The 17,620-nt window shown below is 46.2% G+C and overlaps 1 protein-coding gene across 1 annotated transcript in view; it reads left to right on the top strand.

Annotated features, from left to right (window-relative positions):
* Positions 1–509: 509 nt before the first annotated feature.
* Positions 510–17,620, top strand: part of Elk3 (ETS transcription factor ELK3) — a 63,790-nt gene continuing 46,679 nt past the window's right edge. The window contains exon 1 of the mRNA XM_028783065.1: positions 510–834. The gene's annotated coding sequence lies outside the window, so the exon portion shown is untranslated. The remainder of the gene's footprint in view (positions 835–17,620) is intronic.

The following is a 17,620-nucleotide window of genomic DNA, read 5'->3' as shown; positions in this document are numbered from 1 at the left end:
GATCCCAATTCTAAAACTGCCTTCAGATTATTACTATTAGTGCTGCTGTTAAATATGTCCCCGGCAGTAACTACCGGACCCCATCTCTAGGAAGACTCCATTTCTCTTTGTGGACACCCTATATCTCCTCCAGTCTGCAATAAAAGCAACCCGGTACCCAGAGCATCCAAGTCCTGAACCCCACTCGCCATCCCTCCTGTCCCCAAACTCTTCTTCTATGCCTATGGGTAGAGAACAGCTCGCCCAGCGACCTCCCTTTCGGGGCAGCATTAGCAAGGCACAAACCCAACCAGGGTTATGCCCAACTTAGGGACCGGAGGGCTCAGGAGCCGAGGGAGCCCCCGCCAAGTGGAGGGGCGGCGGCCTGGCCGGCGGGTCCCCAGGCTCCTCCCCTGGGGTGGCCGAGCAGGAAGCGGGGCGGGCACTGCTCGGGGGCGCGCGGGGCGTGCAGGCGGGCGCGGGGCCCGGCGCCGGGGGTATGCGCGGGTCTGGGCGGGCAGCCCCGGCGCACAGCCGCGGCCCGGGCGCACGGCGCGGGGCGGAAAAGCCTGTTTACACAGACTGCACACCGCCTGGGGAATAATGCAGTAAAGGAAGTGAGCAGGCTCGGCCTGACTGCTCCAACTTCCTGCTCTCACACACACCAGAGGGGGGGGGGCTTGAAAAAAAAAAGGAGCGAGAGAAAGAAAAAAAAAGAGGGGGGAAAATCAGGATCTCATTACAAGAGCAACAGACCGTCTGCAGACGCCTGTCAGCATGGAAAGTCGGGGGCTTTCGCCCGGGTCCTCCTAGAAATCTCCCCAAGAAGACTCCCAAACGCTCCCCCACATCTGGGTAGGTTGCAGGACTGTTTGCCTGTTGCTCTGGCGCTTGCAAAGTTTTTTCTTCGGGCTAGTTTTTTCTTTTCTTTTCTCTTTTTCTTTTTTTCCCCCTTTTCCCTTCTTTCTTTTCTTTGGCTGGTGGGGGGTGGGGGTGTGGGCGCTGTGGGGTGGGTTGTGGACTGTGTTGGGGGAGGATGGGGGTGCGTCCCCGCGGGGGGAGGATGCTGCGCGCGGCCACTGCCACCGGCGCCACCCCGGGAGCTCGTGTTCGGGCCTGGGGGCTGTTCTGCGAAGCCAGGAGAAGGTGGACACCCGGAGTGCAAGCTCCCGCATCCTTGCAGCGAGCCTCCGGGGCTCTGGGACTGGGGATGGTGGCCGGAGCCGACTGCGTGGCTGGAGGCTGGGTCGTCGCTGACCTCCAGCCGAGGTTGCCGTCCGGATCCCTTCAGGATGGGCACCGAGGCGCGAGTGTTCAGATCCAGGGAAGGGCACAGGGGTGGAGAGAGAGAGGACTTGCGACATGGAAATGTGGGGCCCGGGGCTACGTCTAGTCTCGCTGGGCAGGTGACCCCCGCTCAGGTCACCGCCCCAGGCGCACGCCCAGACAAGTGGACATTTAAAAGCCGGCCGAGTCCGCTAGTCCAGATTCGGATTTGGGAGATGGGCCGGGCAAGGGATGATCTGGAAACTCTCAGCTCTTTAACTTCCAACTGCCTACTGGCCTGTAATGTTACAGGAACTTTTTTTTTTTTTTTTAGGAGGGGGGATTAAAATGGGAGGGGGAGCTAGAACAAAATTAAATGGTCTCTGTTTTGTTACGTTTTCTGAACCGAATCATTCCTGGGATAAGCAGCAGTTACGCGGCGGGTGGGGGTGGAAGCAAGAAAGGCTATTTCAGAAACTGCAAAAGGGGCTTTTTAGAAGGAAAAAAAAAGAGTGTCGGGAGAGTTTCTGGCTTGTCTGGAAACGGCAAGACTAATTGCCGTGCGCTTCCGCTTTGAAACTGGCTGCAGACAGCATCTTGAAAATGACTCACTGAGGAGCTCACAAAGAAACTGTGGCTTGCAGCTTCTCAGGTTTATGTATTTGTGCCTTTTACAGTTTCCTTTGTAGTGTTCAAGGGTCCCCCGCCCCTTCCCTGCCGGCCCCCCTCCAGTCCTCCCCGTTTTGAAAGCCCCTCGCCGGCAGTGCTCTGCCCGAGGTGGGGGCAGTTGGGGGGTGTGTATTGGGGGGGAGGCCGAGTTGTTTTTGGAGTTGGCTGGGGAGACGGTTAAAGGGATTCTGCTGCTGCAGGGGGAAAAATGTTCCTTGAATTTTCCACTGGCTGCCGCAGGAAGAGAGAGGCCTTTAGTCATTGCTAAGTAATGTCTACACACACACACACACACACACACACACACACACACACACACACCGACTAATCTCATTGGGAGTTTCCGCTACTCCGCACAGGAGGGGTTTTGTGCAAGCCACTGTCAGCCTGCAGAGCTAGGCGAGTCACAGCCTTTATTGACTTAGAGGTGCCTTCTCCACCCCGCCAGTCTTTCTAGGGCACAGTCTCAAAAAACTTGGAAGTCCTTTTGGCCATTTTGGGTCTCAAGCAAACATGCTTTCTTCTAGTGTGTGTGTGTGTGTGTGTGTGTGTGTGTGTGAGAGAGAGAGAGAGAGAGAGAGAGAGAGAGAGAGAGAGAGAGAGAGTTGTGTTTGTGTGTTCTGTTTTGTTCTCTGTTGTCCAATGTCTTACACAAACACACATGACCATCCTCTCCCATCTGTGCTTTTTAGGAGTTGGGGTATTGGGGGGGGGTAGGTCGCGTCAGGCTGGGAAACCTAGTATGTTCCAGGCATCTATTAGTGAACCTTAATCGATTTTTGAACCCTATTGCCCAACAAAATATTCTCTGGTATCTTTCCTTCTCTCCCTTACTGTGGCACACATTTATTTGGGAAAAGGTCAGTTATGGGTTTGAATTTATGAGAATTATAAAATTACAGATTGTGTTAGGAGGGTATGTAGGTCAGACAGTTAAGGAGACTGTCCATAAGTGTACTAAGAGCTTCCAGTAATGACTGCTTGCAAAACCCCCAGAGCATGAAGAGATGGCCTTTCAATGCCAGATATAGAGCAGGCCTTTTGGCGCTCTCCTGCTCTCTCTGTCTTTCTCTCTTTCTCTCTTTCTCTCTGTCTCTCTCTGTCTCTCTGTCTCTGTCTCTCTCTGTCTCTCTTTCTCTCTCTGCCTCTCTCTGCCTCTCTCTCTCTCTCTGCTTTTCAATGTTGACTAGAAATGTGTAGAGTTACTAAAAAGGGCAAAGAATTTTAGAGAACCCCACTGGAAGCACAGGGCTTCTTTCTTGACCAGGACATGTGGCCTCTCTTGAGGACTTTCCAGATGTTGTCAAGACTTCTCCTGGGGCAAATCTGTCCTAAAAACAACCCAGCCAGCCCACCCTCGGTGAGTCGGTGGGCCGGAATTCCAAGATATCCCTCGAACCTTTCCTAGTGCTAAATGGGTGGTCAGTAAAGGGCTGGTGTTGAGTGTCCAGTCAGACCACAGAACTCCAGCTGATGGGGAAACCCTCCAGGCGCTAGCATCATCCTGTGGGAGAGGTTCGTAAGGCTGGGAACACTTCCTTCCAACCCAGTGCTTCTCAACGTAACAGTGCAACCCTTTAATATAGTTCTTCATGTCGTGACGAACCCCATAACATTATTTTTGTTGCTACCTCATAACCGTAATTTTTGCTACTGTTATGAATCAGAGTGTAATATGTGATGTGCAGGATTCTATGTGACTCCCCCCAAAGGTCTCGACTCACAGGGTGAGAACCACCATTCTGATCAGAAGGAGGGTGTCAAAGTCCAACTTGTTGAAGATGCCCGAGATCTGCTTCTGTGGTTTTCAATCAGAAATAATTTTGCTTCCTACAATGAACATCTGCAGAGATGCTAAGTCCACCTGACAGAAACCAGGGATGCTGGTACTCACCCACCAATGTCTAGGACAGCTCCCCCTCAATAATCTGCAAGTCTCTGGTGCTTACACCGAACAGTTCTTTCACCTTAATGATAAAGATGATAAACTCTCTCAGGCATTCATTGAACAAATGGGCATTAAAATCTTCAGTGGTACCTTTAACAACATACTCTTTATGTCTGTCTCTGTCTTTTTTTTCTCTTTTGATATTCCCCTCCAACCCACCCCGTCTGTCTTCTTTTCTGTGCCATAGAATGATAGAATGACAGATACTGACATTGTGATGATATAATTTTCATGAGTTGAATTTTTGAACTTCCCTCAGCACTGAGTCTTCACACGGCTAGAGCTGATGCCTTTAAGATGGGAAGAGCTGTATTTGGATGGGGGAGAGGACTTTTTTTGACGATACCTAAGCATTTACTTAAAACCTCCCCCTTTGTCTTCTTCTGTAAGAAACCAATTAATTCAAAAACTGCTACTATACAGTAAATGCAACCCTGAGGTCATCCAGTAAAATTTATGTTTGTCATAACTTTTTAGAACTTAAATCTTTTCCTGAAATTGGTTTTAAAGGACTTCCTGGCAGTGGGTATAAATTAAAATATTCCTTCCCAGTGATCAGATATGGGACTTTGTATGTTCTATGATACCAAACTATATTTATATAAATAGCTTTGTCAGGTGTCACAAAACATAACCTACTGACATGCTCCAAGGCACTTAATTAAAGAATTACCCACAGATGTGATTTCCTGGAGTAGTCTTGTTTTAAAGGTGAGTTGCCCCTTACTAATAGATAGTTTGGGTCCTTGGCATGCCTAGGCAATGACATAGTCCTCTTTGCTTCCCAGACCCCGGGCTCCTCCTCATGCATAAAAAGCAGTGTGCTCTCAGTCTGTCTTGATTCTGCCCTGGTGGCCCCTTCCTCAGCCTGCCTTTAGTCACCTGCATTCATGAATGTCGCAAAGGCCCTCACGAGCATCACATAGCCTTGTATGTTGCAGGCAGACATTTTTCATGGAGTAGTTGGCAAAGCCCCTCTTGGCTTTCGCAGGGTGACTTAGAGGAGGCCGGAACCACACTAGTCACAAGACGTCTTCTCAAGGTTACTTTTTCTGTTTTCCTTGGTTGTGAAGAATATCACAAATTACTCTAGGAAAACATAGAGAGCCACAAGGACAACAATAAACATCCCCCCCAAACCCCGCTGCTGCTAACATTCTGTTGTGTATTTTTGTAGTCGTTTAAAAACGTGCATTGTATACACAGATGCACAGGAGGGAACATGTGCGCTCGCCTGGAAGGTTTTATTTAGAGTCCCGTCTTAACTTTTTAAAAGAGCGTATTTTTACACGGCACGCCCCACAGACTGCATTTTCATGATGAGTACTGAGATTCAAGTTGCCAGACAATGAGCTTACATTTATTGAGGGCGACATGATTTCGGATGAACTGGTTCGGTGTTTTGTCATCTGGAATATCTTAAGAATGCTGCCCTCTTGAAAGACTGGGTTCCTGTGTGCCGTGAAATTTGGGATTTTGATGAGTTTCTGTATGATTTAAGTATGAGTCATGCTTTGCCGTGGAGTATCGAGCTGTAGTAACAGGAAGTGGGGGCACGCTACACATCAGAACAGAATACTAGATAAGGGGAGAGAATAGAGGTTAAACGCCCCCCCCCCCCAAAAAAAATACACCTTAGAGGGAGCTAGCTGTGGAGCGGAGGGAGGTCCATGTGGACAACTTTTGTTTTTTTGCTGTATCCCCATTTTCCAAACTTTGCTGTTTGAAATTTGTTTATTATTTTTTTTTCTTTTCAAGCTCAATATTACTATAGCCCATGGCCAGTTTGAATCGAGGTCATTCAGCTTTTTGATTGACAGCATGGCAGGAATACCATGACCACTCTCGTTCTGCAACTGAGGGCATAGCACTAGCAAATTAAATTACCCCTGTGTTTGTGTGTTTAGCTCTCCTTGAACAAATCCTGAAGGCCCCCAAAGACGGTGACTTGTTCTGCCTTTTAAGTAACTGCTCTTCAAATATTTAACTCTCTCTCTCTCTCTGATTCTTTACCACGATCAGAATTAAAATAGCCTTGTATTCATTCCTGGAAATTCACACAAATGTCAGGAGCTTTAGAATAAACTTTGCAGTGGTCACTTCAGCCAAATGTGATTTGCCTTGTCACTGGAATGAACTCTGTCCACTTTACTGATATGCAGTAATTTACATTTTCTGGGAAGAATTAGTAACCTGTGTTAAAAGTCAAGTAGAATTCATTTATCAGTTGGCCAAGAGTTTTACTTGCATATTTTAAAAGATGATTGGTTGTGATGCCATGTTTGATTTTGAGTCAAACTAAAATGAATTTACTCACACACTCCAGGAGGCTCAGAGGCTTTTAGTATTTTTGGGTATGTTTAAAGCTACTAGAGCAAGGGGCTCCCACTTAGTCATCAGTCTGATAGGAATCATGGGGTAGGTGTAAAATACTAGCTAGCATCTAGACGCATTTTCTCAAGACTGGTTAGGTTAGGGCTCTCAGTAATAGAAAGCAAAACCAACCAACCAATCAGCCAGCCAGCCAACTAGCCAATCAACCAACCAACCAGCCAGCCAGCCAGCCAGCCAACCAAACAAGCAATGCAAGAACCTTGCCATTATTTTTGACCTTAATGGAGGAGAACAGGTATGGCCAAGCACAGTGTGTACATCTTTGACATCTTTGGCTCCAGCACTTTGGCTATAGTAGAGGCAGGCTAACCTCTATGAGTCTGAGGCCAGCCTGGGCTACATAGTGTCTCAAACAAAGAAAAAAAAAAGGTCATTAGTTTATATACATTTTAATACAGAGATCTTAAGTATAATTGTATACATCCATGTATCTACCTTCTCTGAATGAAGAATATTTATGTTCCCATCACTTCAAAATATCCCCTGAGTATTATTATTTTTTTTATTCCAGTGAAGACAGTGTCATGATTCTGCCAAGCAGATCCTTAAACTCCAGAACGCCTTGATAAAATGTTGCAACACTTTAATTTGATTGGTTAAACATAAATCAGTAGGATATGTGGACTTCCTCGTCATGCAGGAAAAGGGAGGGGGCTCTTCTAGTTTATTTGATGTAAAAAAAAAGGTTTTTGTTTTTTTTTAACCAGTGTTATAGGAAAAATAAAAGTATTGCCTTAAAACTAACTGGGTTCATAGGGTATTATATGATCATTCTGTGCCTCAGTTTCCCTGGCTGGATGGTAATGGGCTGAAGTAGAGTGGCTCGATTCTCCATCCGAAGTCCTCTAGCTTTTTTGAGGGAGGACATACTTGACCTGATGGGAATGTGATAAGAAGTTTTGCTGTCACCTTAGGAACAAATGTGGCCATTTAAATTTCCCTTTGGATCTCACTTGTCCCTGGACAGAATTAGGAGGACCCAAAGGAGGACCATGCCACCTGCCCAGCTCCCCTCCCTTCTCCAGAGCTCAGGACAGAGTGTCTCACCCATTCCTAACAACCTTCTGCGCTCTCATTCTCGGGGCCCAGGGACTGGTGTGGGTTTGGCCCTGCACACCATTGAAGTGAGCCACATCAACATATGGTCCTTTCTTCGAGGGATTACTGAACCCCTTGCCACTGGACATCCTCCTGGAAATCTGTTTTTCAGAGGATCGCAATCAATGGTCATCCTTTGTTGATTTTTATTTTTGAAGTGAACTTAGTACATTTTTTTAACTGCTTTTTAGTATGCAGAGTTGTTGGTATCACCATGTCATACACCTGCACAGGGACCACTGTACCATTATTACCTTCTCCTCTCCTGCCTTCCTCCATCCTCTTCCCCATCAACTAATCCTCTTTCCCAATAGTTCCTCTTCTGCTTTCTTTTCTCTCTCCCTCCGATTAACATTCTGCTTATGAAAGAAAACATGATATCTTGCCTGTCTCTCCATCATCCTCCCTTCCCTCCTCTTCTTTCTTTAGCTTTCTTTCAGTTCACCTGTCACGCCTGGGGAAGGGTATGCTGGCCCTCAGCCTTCCCCTGGGCCTTCGGAGCTTCTCGAGAAGCTTTCTTTCCAGATTTTCTCATTACCCAAATTCTGACTGTCTGAATCCAGGGGCTAGACAGTTTTAGGTATGTGTTTCTGGAGACTGTCTGTTCTTTCTAACTGCCCATTACTATCTCTTTACCCCAGACTCCAAGATCAAGGATATATAATACGTTGTCCAGACCCAGGTAGCTTCTGAGAGTGAGGGATATCTGCGTGTGTGTGTGTGTGTGTGTGTGTGTGTGTGTGTGTGACAGTGATGTGTTCCACATCTGTGGTGCCCATCCCGCTGGGAGCTCGCTCTGGGTCCACATCTGTTTTTTTCATCCTTGTGTCTACCCAGCACTGTGTACCACACCTGGCCCTGGGTGAATGAGAAACAGAAGAAAGGGAAGAAGCCTTATCTGCAGGGCCTGGACTGGATAAAGGGTCTTGTTGTGTATAAACTCAGCCCTTTACTAGAAAGTGCCCCCCTGAGTTAATAACAGGCAGGTCTCCTGGTTAGATGTCTGTGTCGTTTGCCGTAGTTTTTATTTAGACTTCCAAGAAAAGTGTATGTTCAGAAATCAGGTTTGTTTATTGGTATTGAGACACACTTGGCTCTGATTTTCAGATCAGTGTCAGACCGAGAATGGCTGGCTACAGCTCGAAAGACTTTCCTGTGGAGCGCTTTCTTGTCAGAATTGATCAGTTCTAAAGCCACTGTAGTCCTCTATGGAAGATTTCAGTCGACAAGCTTCTCACAGTTGCCCTGGATAATCCATTTTGAGTCCTGCATGTTCATTGGTTTCAAAATCTTTCTTCCCCTGGAACAGCTGCATATGCAGTGTTTGTCTCTAACCTTTTGAAATCATGGATGTTTCTGCTGGAGTTTAAAATAATAGAAGAGACAGGCTAAAGACCAGCTTGGGTTTGTTTGTTTGTTTGTTTTTGCTTTTGGCAGAGAAAAACTAGTTATATTAACTAGTTTCATCTAGGTTTTGCCAAGGAGCCCTTTGCTGGGGGCAAGTCTGGCTTAACCAGAGTGTCTGACCAAGCAGCTAATCCCCCAGCTCGCCCACCATGATCTTAATTATCAGGGAAAAAAAAGTGACCAAAATAATAACAAAACAAGCCTCAAGATTTACCCCAGGGCTGGCTCACTAGTAAGTGTGTGGATTGACCGGGAGACTGGACTGCCCACACCTGTAGCTTGTCGTCCTCTAAATGATGTCATGGACACTCAGGATAGAGAATTCACCTAAGGAATACTGTAAGAAAAAAAATAATAATAAAGGGGGGGTTGATGTTGAAAGCCTGTCTAACACTGGAAGTAATGCCTTGCTGCTTCATTGAACCAGGACTGAAGTGTCCCCATCCTATCAGAATTTGGAAGATTTGCCTTCTGAGGCTGAAATACAAGTGTGACGTATTGGGATTTATTTTGAGAAATGAAGGAGATTGGAGTGGAAGAGGGCATGGGTGCGCATGTGTGGTTGCCTAGGTAGACAGTGACTACTGGAGAGATGCTTGAGTCTTAAGAGAATCCGGGCAGGATGTGACCTTAGAAAAGGTGACCAACCAAGACAACTCCTCCTACATAGGGAGGCAAACCTGCCTGGGTGAGAGTCGAGCCTTTCTTCTGTACCTAGGGTGGTGCCTGAGGAAATGTTGTTTACTGAGTTTCTCCACCCGGAAGAATCATTGTTTCAATACAGGAAGTCAGGAGAGAGCCTGGATTTACTCTGTCATTTTCAGGAAAGGTGAAGCTTGGATTCCCAGTAATGCCCTCCAGTCCCATCACAAGCATAGAAAGAAAGCACCCAGGCAGCGAGTGCTGTCTGGAAGGTTAACTGAGGCGATGTGCTGACTTTATTTTCCTTGTATGATCTTGGACATGAACATGTAGAATCCAGGACTCAGGAGTGTTGTTGAGGAAGTCATTTCTGCCATTGTCCGTCTCTCTTCTCCAAGCTTCACCCTCAGAGGTCGCTTAGACCAGAGGCCATCAGGTTCCCTCTGTCTGTCTGTCTGTCTGTCTGTCTGTCTATCTGTCTGTCTGTCTCTCCTCAACCCCTCTTTCTTCCTCCTCTCATCTCTTTAAAAAAAATGTCTTTTAGAACTGTGCCTTCAAATGCTCCTAGACAGGAGAGCATGGTCACACCTGGACTGCATGTCCAGTACCTTAGAGATGGCCTTGGGTGGACACCCTTCATCTTTGATGGCTGAGGCAAAAGCAATGGGCGCAGCCAGCCACTTGGTATCTCTAGGTTTTGCTGAATTCACTTAATCCATCACTTTAGTGTTCCTGAACTTGTGCTACATGCATAAATAGTGTACATGATATTGAAATTGTCTTAAAGTTAGTTATTTTAATCAAATTATATATGTGTGTGCATACACACACACACACACACACACACACACACACACACACACACACATATATATATATATATATATATATATATATATATATATATATATGCACAAAATAGCCGAGATGCTGGAATCAGGAATTAAGTAAGATGATACAAGTGTTCTGTAGAAGGCTGAGAGTTGGGTTAGGATATAGGTCAGTTGAGACAATGCCTGCCTAGCACACATGAAGCCTAGGGTTCCATTCCTAGCCCCACATTAACTAGGCGTGGTAGCTCAGGTCTGTAATCCTGATGCTCTGAAAGTGAAGGCAGGAAGAGCAGATGTTCAAAATCCTACTGGGCTGCGTAGTTACTCCCAGACCAGCCTGGGCTACCTGAGACCATATCTTAAAGAGAACACCAGATCAAAGTGATCACAGCAGCCGTATCACCACCACCACCAACAATAACAAAATAATAGACTTAGCATTTTTGTCCTTAAAGAGCAGAAATTGTCCTGGGAGTGTGGCTCAATAGTTAAAGTGCTAGACTTACAACCAAGAAAACCTGATTTGATCCCTAGGTCCCACATAAAAAGATTAGGTGTGGCTGCACTTGCTTGTAATCTCAGTGCAGGGGAGGCTGAGACAGGCCAATCCCTGGGGCTCACTGACTAGCCAGTCCTCAGTCCAGGAAGTGGACACTGTTGCTGAGAATGACCTGAGGTTGCCCTCTGGCCTCTGGCATGTGCACACATGTGGACACACAGAAACTTTAAGACCTCTTTGTAGAAGATTATAAGTTTGCTATGGGATTAAACTATCTACTTTTTAAAAAAAGGATCATTTTCTTGAGGAAGGATGAAATATAATCTAAATCCAGAATGTGGCTGCTATTTTTATAGCTAATATATTCATGCTGTAAAAAGAAACGGCATCAAGTTGTATGTGGTGTTTCAGAAAGGGTGAAACCCCATGGATGTCTGATCCCTGCATAGGAGTTCAAGGAGGTGAAACCGCTCGGGGATGAGGGTCCATGTTTGACTCTAGCATCATCTCGTTCATTAGACGCTTTGGATGAAGTGAGTGAATGGGCTGTTGGCAGCAGTTTCCAGAACATTGTTCTCTTAATGAATTTGGATGACTAATTTTTGAAAGGTTTTAAGACTAGGACACTGGAGAAGGCTTCGATTTTGAAATCACACACACTGTATATGTTGCAGCAGTCTTCTTAGAAATGACAATGTCCACCTGCCAGGCAAAGGTGACTTACACCTTTAATTCTAGACCTCAGGAAGCAGAGGTGGACAGATCTCTGAGTTTAGGGCCAGCCTGGTGTATAGAACAAGTTCCAGGCATGTGCCAGGGCAGCCAGGGTTACACAGAGAAACCCTGTCTTGGAGAAAGCAAAAACTCAACCAAACAAAATGGCATCTAATGGGAATACCAAGTTATTTTAAAGATGTTCCATTAACTGTCCTAATTCACTTACTGTTGCTTCTCTGTGCCACAAGTGATTTTAAATAGAAATTCATGAAGAATTGAGTGGCCTCTGGTTTACTTTTACCTCAGTGCCACTGGGGTCGTTACTTCGGGTTAAAAAGTGCCTTGTTAGAAGTCATTTACCGTTGGAAGGAATTCTCTGCTTGAGAAACAGTTGCCAGGTCACATCTGGTGAGATGTGCTGTCCATGCTGGAACATGCAAGAGAGACTCACACATGTGTCGGGGAAGTGGATGGTACCGGTTTCCACCTTCCTGACTTCAGATGTGACCAACCCTCCACACATGTCCACCACATGAGCAGGTGATGACACACTGAAGACTCAAGCTGCACTGCCAAAGAGCATTCGCAGAACAGACTGAGGTCCGAACATCCGTACCTGGAATTGGCATTTCCTGAACTATGAAGGAGTTTTGCTTTGAGCATGATACCAGAGCTGAATATTCAGTGCCTCAGAGTCTGGAAGCACTCAGCTCCTGGTACAGATAACCACTCTGTGAGGGGATCACTGTGCTTCTCAAAAATCCAAACACGGTGTCTCCAGCCACCTCTTGATCACAAACACCAGTGGCACGTAACCATTTTATGTGAGAGAACTGTCTGAAGCAATACCAGAGATCAGCCAATGTCAGCTCTACCTGTTTCCATCTCGACACTGGCAAGTGTTTTACTTAAGCAGAAGCAAAAGAATTATAGTACTGCTAAGCCTCCTGGAACTACTGGAAAAATTGGTGTTCCGAGGTGCTATATAAAATCATTTTCATCATAATCATCTACTTCTAAACAGAGACAAGATCAGCCAGCTGATTTCTTTTTCTGTACCTCTTTATCTAGGTACCATTAAGAACCAAGAGCTTTAAAATAGTTGCAGTGGAGTTAGTCCCAGGAGAACGGTTGATGCTAATCCAGGAGAGCTGCTGTTTGTCTGAGACGGGCTTCTGGTTATTCCATTAATGATGTTGTTGGTGGTGGTAGTGGTGGTGATGGTTGTGGTATGGTGTGTGTATACTCGTGTGAGTGTGCATGAGGGGGTGGGGAATGGATAGATAGACACTTGGCCATTGAGAAATTGCCTTAACTTCTATGGAGAAGACAAGAGAGTTCTAATCTTCCCTGGTAGACATGGCCTTTCCTCTTTGCCAGGGCTTCTGTGGAGGAATCTGGAAGGATGTGGTCAAAGATTCCTATGGCTTAGTCCATTCCCTAGAAAACTGTAGTGATGCATCACATGTTTCAGAAGCAGATCCCATGAAAAGCCGTGCTTTGGTGATGGCAGTTAAGAACACGGAGATAAACAACCTGTCTGCTGGCTGTGGCACCCAGAGAGGACAGGCATAGTCATGTTCATATGGAGACAGGACCCCAGAGAAAAGAGAGGACATAGAACTGTCTCTAAGAGTCTCTAGCTGTACATGTTAGAGGTGGCCAGACCAGGTGAATCTTGCCAGGAGAAGAGGAAGGTACCCAGATGGCTGAGTCTGTCTCTCTCTCTCTCTCTCTCTCTCTCTCTCTCTCTCTCTCTCTCTCTCAGGAAATGCCTAACTGTCTCTGCATCAGATCTAGGCTATCCAGCACAGCTGTGCAGACTTCCCATGCCCAGAATCCCTTGAGGTCCTTTAAAGAGGAAGGGATTGTATGACAACTGATACCTAACCACACCTGGGACCCCTTCCTTCCTAGGTTTGCACCATGTTTCCTGACCCTGCTCTCAGCCTGTGTGTGCACAGGAGAAAGAGGGGGCAGAGATCGCTTGTAAGCAGGGTGCCATCCATGGAGAAGGAACAGCAATGAGACTCAGTGCCTGGACTTTTAGCTGGAGTAGCTGACATGACCACTTTCACACACCCTTGCCCACAACTACCCCCTCCCGCTTCCCTCCCCCTCCCCCACCATGTTTCCACTGGGTGGTGCTGTAAGAATTCCTACCTTTTTGCCTCAGGAGTTTCCCCCTTCCCAGAAAGCGGCCTCTGCAACATAATAGAAGGAAGTCCTGATTTAGAACGGTTTTACAGTTTCAACACAATGAGAGAGCTGGAGGATGCTCTGGCAGGAAGCGCCCCAGTTGCTGGATGTGGAAAAACCACCAACATAGTGTGTCCTGCAGAAACGTTCTCAGCGCTTGCCTGGGGGGCTTGTTTTTACCTCTACCAGTTGCCTCTTTAGCACAAAAAGTTTTCACGTTTATCTGAAAGATTCCAGTTTTCTGTCTCCCAGAAGTAGCATGGAAGATTGCCTTGATTTTTTTTTTAAAACCATCTTCAAGTAGCAAAGGGAATAAACCATCCCTAATCCTAAATCAAGCATAGATGTCCCAATGTTCCCCCAAATGCACAAGATTGAAGTTATTAACATTATAAGCTTGAAAATCTGGGAAAAGATTTGCCATTCCAGCCGAGCTCTCTGAAATGCAGAGTGTTGTGGGGAGGCGTGCCCACTGCTTTACACTGGGACAGCTGCAAGATTTCAGTAAGGTAAATTGTATCTGTGTGATGGAAAGTCACCAAGGCTGCCCTGGGTGCCAGGTCCTTTCCAAGGGCTGCCACACACAGGCCAGTGGCTCCCAGGCTGTTCCTCTCCACAGAGGGAACAATCCTCATGACTCATTTCTGAGTACCATGAACACACTCATGTTGAGGGATGGGTTTCCGCTTCCATCTTCAGGATCCATAGTCCTTGTATCCACATGTCAATTAAAAGGACCAGTCCCTCCACATCTGAGTTCTGGAATTCACAGAGGCTCATGTCCCGAGTTTTCATTAAGAGCCAACCTCGAGCTAGGCCTCATGGTACAGGCCTGAAATCCCGGCTGCTCAGAAGGTACTTTGCAGGTTCAAGGTCAACTCAGAATCCATAGAGAATTCAGGATCAGCCTGCATCTTACTCAGATTCTGACTTGAAAATTTAAAAAGTGGACAGAGCAGTTGTTGGTCCAGTGTGGCGTCTAGATTCAATCCCCCATTGAGAAAATCCTCAGGTGAAACTGACATGTCTATCTGTCTTTCTCTCTGTCTCTGTCTCTGTCCCTCCTATCAGTCAATCTGTCTGCCTGTCTATTTCTATCTCTGTTCACTAAGGGAATTGGCCAAAAGAAATGTGGCAGAATATCTCATACTAATTTAATTTTAGTTTTTGAGATAGGATCTCTGTGTAGCATAGGCTGTCCCAGAACTCACTCTGTAGATCAGGCTGGAACTCACTGAGATCTGCCTGCCTCTGCTGCTTCCACGTGCCACTATGCCAAGCTCAGATTCATCAAACAGAACCCAGTCCCAGGGCCTGGAGTCATAAGAGTGGCGAACTCCGAAGTGAAGGACACTTCCTGACTTTGTTCTGCTGAGAATGTCACTTTGCCTTTTGACTAACTCCCACCCTGGCAGCAGAGAGGTATAGGAAAAAAACCCTCTATTCCAGTGGTTCTCAGCCTTCCCAATGCTGTGAGCCTTTAATACAGTTCCTCATGCTGTGGGCACCAGCCACCACAAAATCATTTTTGTTGGTACTTTCATAATGCTTTTGCTACCGTTAAGAATCGTAATGTAAATATTTGTGTTTTCTGATGGTCTTAGGTGACCCCTGTGAAAGAGGTCGAGGGCCACATGTTGAGAACCGCTGCTTCGGTGTGACAATATGCATTGTGATTAGGGACCTAGACTTGGGAGCAGAGATTCCTGAGTTGGGGTTTGTTTGTTCTGGTTGCTGGATCCACACACATCTGTCTTCATGTTTTTAAGTCATGGCTTCACGGTAGCTGAGGATGGCGAGAGTGTAAACTTGACATGTGTACTCAACGTACTAAACTCAATGCTTGGTGCCTGAGTTGAATATTAGCATTTAAGGGGAAGGCTCCTATAAGGGTGGAAGTTTGAGTCTTAGTCTTGTTCTGGATAAGTCCCTGAGATCTCAGCATTGGCAGAGGTAGAGAATGCAGGGGCTAGGGGTTTCTCAGACTAGGACTCTTTTTTTTTTTAAACAATTTGTTTATTTTTATTTTATGTACATTGGTGTTTTTCCTGCTTGTACGTCTGTGTGTTGGTGTCAGATCACTTGTAACTGGAGTTAGAGACAGGTGTGAGTCGCCATTGTGGTTGCTGGGAATTGAACCCGGATCCTCTGCAAGAGCAGCCAGTGCTTTTAACCGCTGAGCCATCTCTCCAGCACCTGAGACCAAGGGTCTTGATTTGGAACTTAGAGATTTCCCGGAGAGCTTTACAAATCTATTGACATGATATGTTCAAACATACACATGTTTATGTCTATATGAATAGGCATGTGTAGAATATTTTCCCCTGGGGAGTTCTCAAAACAGTTCATGGGTCAAATACACAAGGAAGATCCTTCTCTGTGGTTGAAATGATGTGTGCATTCAGATTTATTTTAGATGTGTGATTCTATGTTTTGGGTGGAATATAGGACCTTGTTGCTGTTTAGCTGTTTTGAGCCGTAAGAACAATACTTCCATGCCTTTCCACCTGGTAGATCCTGATGCTGCCAGAAAACATGGCTTGGTATAGCCTCATGAGGAGACCGGCTTTTTGATGGGGTGCATATTTACAGCTCCTTTTCCTGTTATGCATCAAAGCCTGGAAAGTTAAAATTCATCAGGCACCCCGTAAATCTACCCAGAATGACTTCTGTTGTGTCTGGTATTATGAAATCATCTCGAATTTTCACTGGATACTTCGATTGGATTCATGGGATCGATTGCTTGGGAGAAGCCCAAATCCTACAGGAGTGTCCTAAGCCGTAAGCTCACGGCTGTTCTTTCAGAGAGCCGTCAGGCCGTCGTGTGGAGGGTTAAAATAGAGCTGACACATAGACCGAATGAAACCAGAGCTGCAGTTACTAAGTGGGACAGATGTGGGAGGGCCAGGTTTCCTGTGGCCCATTTTCCAGTTTCCTGCCTGCAACCTGCAGAAGAAGCGGAAGCTCGGTGTTAGCCAAGCCCGAGAACCCTCCTCGCATGGGGGCTGTGCAGCCAGCCAGAAATGAGAGTCGTGCAGAGAGGTCGGACAATAAAAACAATCGCATAGAAAGTCAATGCCCAGGTTTTCTTCCACAAATGTCTGGAAAGGAACAGCCCTTCTGTTTAAAGAAAAACAAGCTCTACATCCCTGGGGCTGGGAGTGGGGGTGGGGCGCCTGTACCCACCACGAGGGAACCTCTGTGCTTTACGGCTTTACAGCTCAGCTTTCAAGACTTGGTCGGTTTTGTTAATACAGTCGGTTACCTGGAGTGATTTCCCACCAAGCGCTGTGGTTTCCTACTCTGTCTCCTGGACTTCTTGATGCAGAGAGGTAGACTTAGATAGCCCAGGGACCGCGGCCTCTGGTGGGAAATCTAGGCGGCTAGTTGGTTTCTTTCTTTGCTCTTTGATCTAGCTGTCCCATAACATTGTGGTCTGCTGTTTTCAAATAAGAGAGTAAATGGAGGTTTGTGCATTGAAGATACCTTGTGTGCTCTGTTTGCGTGGTTGGCTACCTCGAGAGCCGAAGGGAACGGTGCACAGAGGGCTCAGACGATCAGAAGTCACTGGGAAAGGTGGAGAATGCTATATTCCTCCCAAGAGAGCGATTGCTAAATGTCTGGGATCTTTGGCTTTTGTGAAGCATCCGTCAAGCCAAAACACTTCAATCTCACCAGAAAGAATTTAAGATTTTTTTTTTTTAAATGGGAGCACTATACACCTCTTTAGTGAATGCTCGTTTTTCCCATTTTGTGCTGTGTTGGAATTGCAGGGGATGCTAGTGAAATTCTGGCTAAGAATACTTAGCCGGTTTATGCAAGCCTTGCTTCCTATATGGCAATATCATAAGATATGCACATGAGCTTTGCGGTAGCTGGATAGCAAGCAAGATTTTGAGCTTTCCCGAGGCTATCCCAATTAGAATCGACTTGCATCTTTGAGGTACACAGAAGGTGTGTGCTTCTGGG

This window comes from Grammomys surdaster, unplaced genomic scaffold (genome assembly GCF_004785775.1).
Source record: "Grammomys surdaster isolate TR1022 unplaced genomic scaffold, NIH_TR_1.0 958, whole genome shotgun sequence".
Lineage (NCBI taxonomy): Eukaryota > Metazoa > Chordata > Mammalia > Rodentia > Muridae > Grammomys > Grammomys surdaster.
Note: the sequence above shows the minus strand (reverse complement) of the source record. Positions and strands in the feature narration are given on the sequence as shown.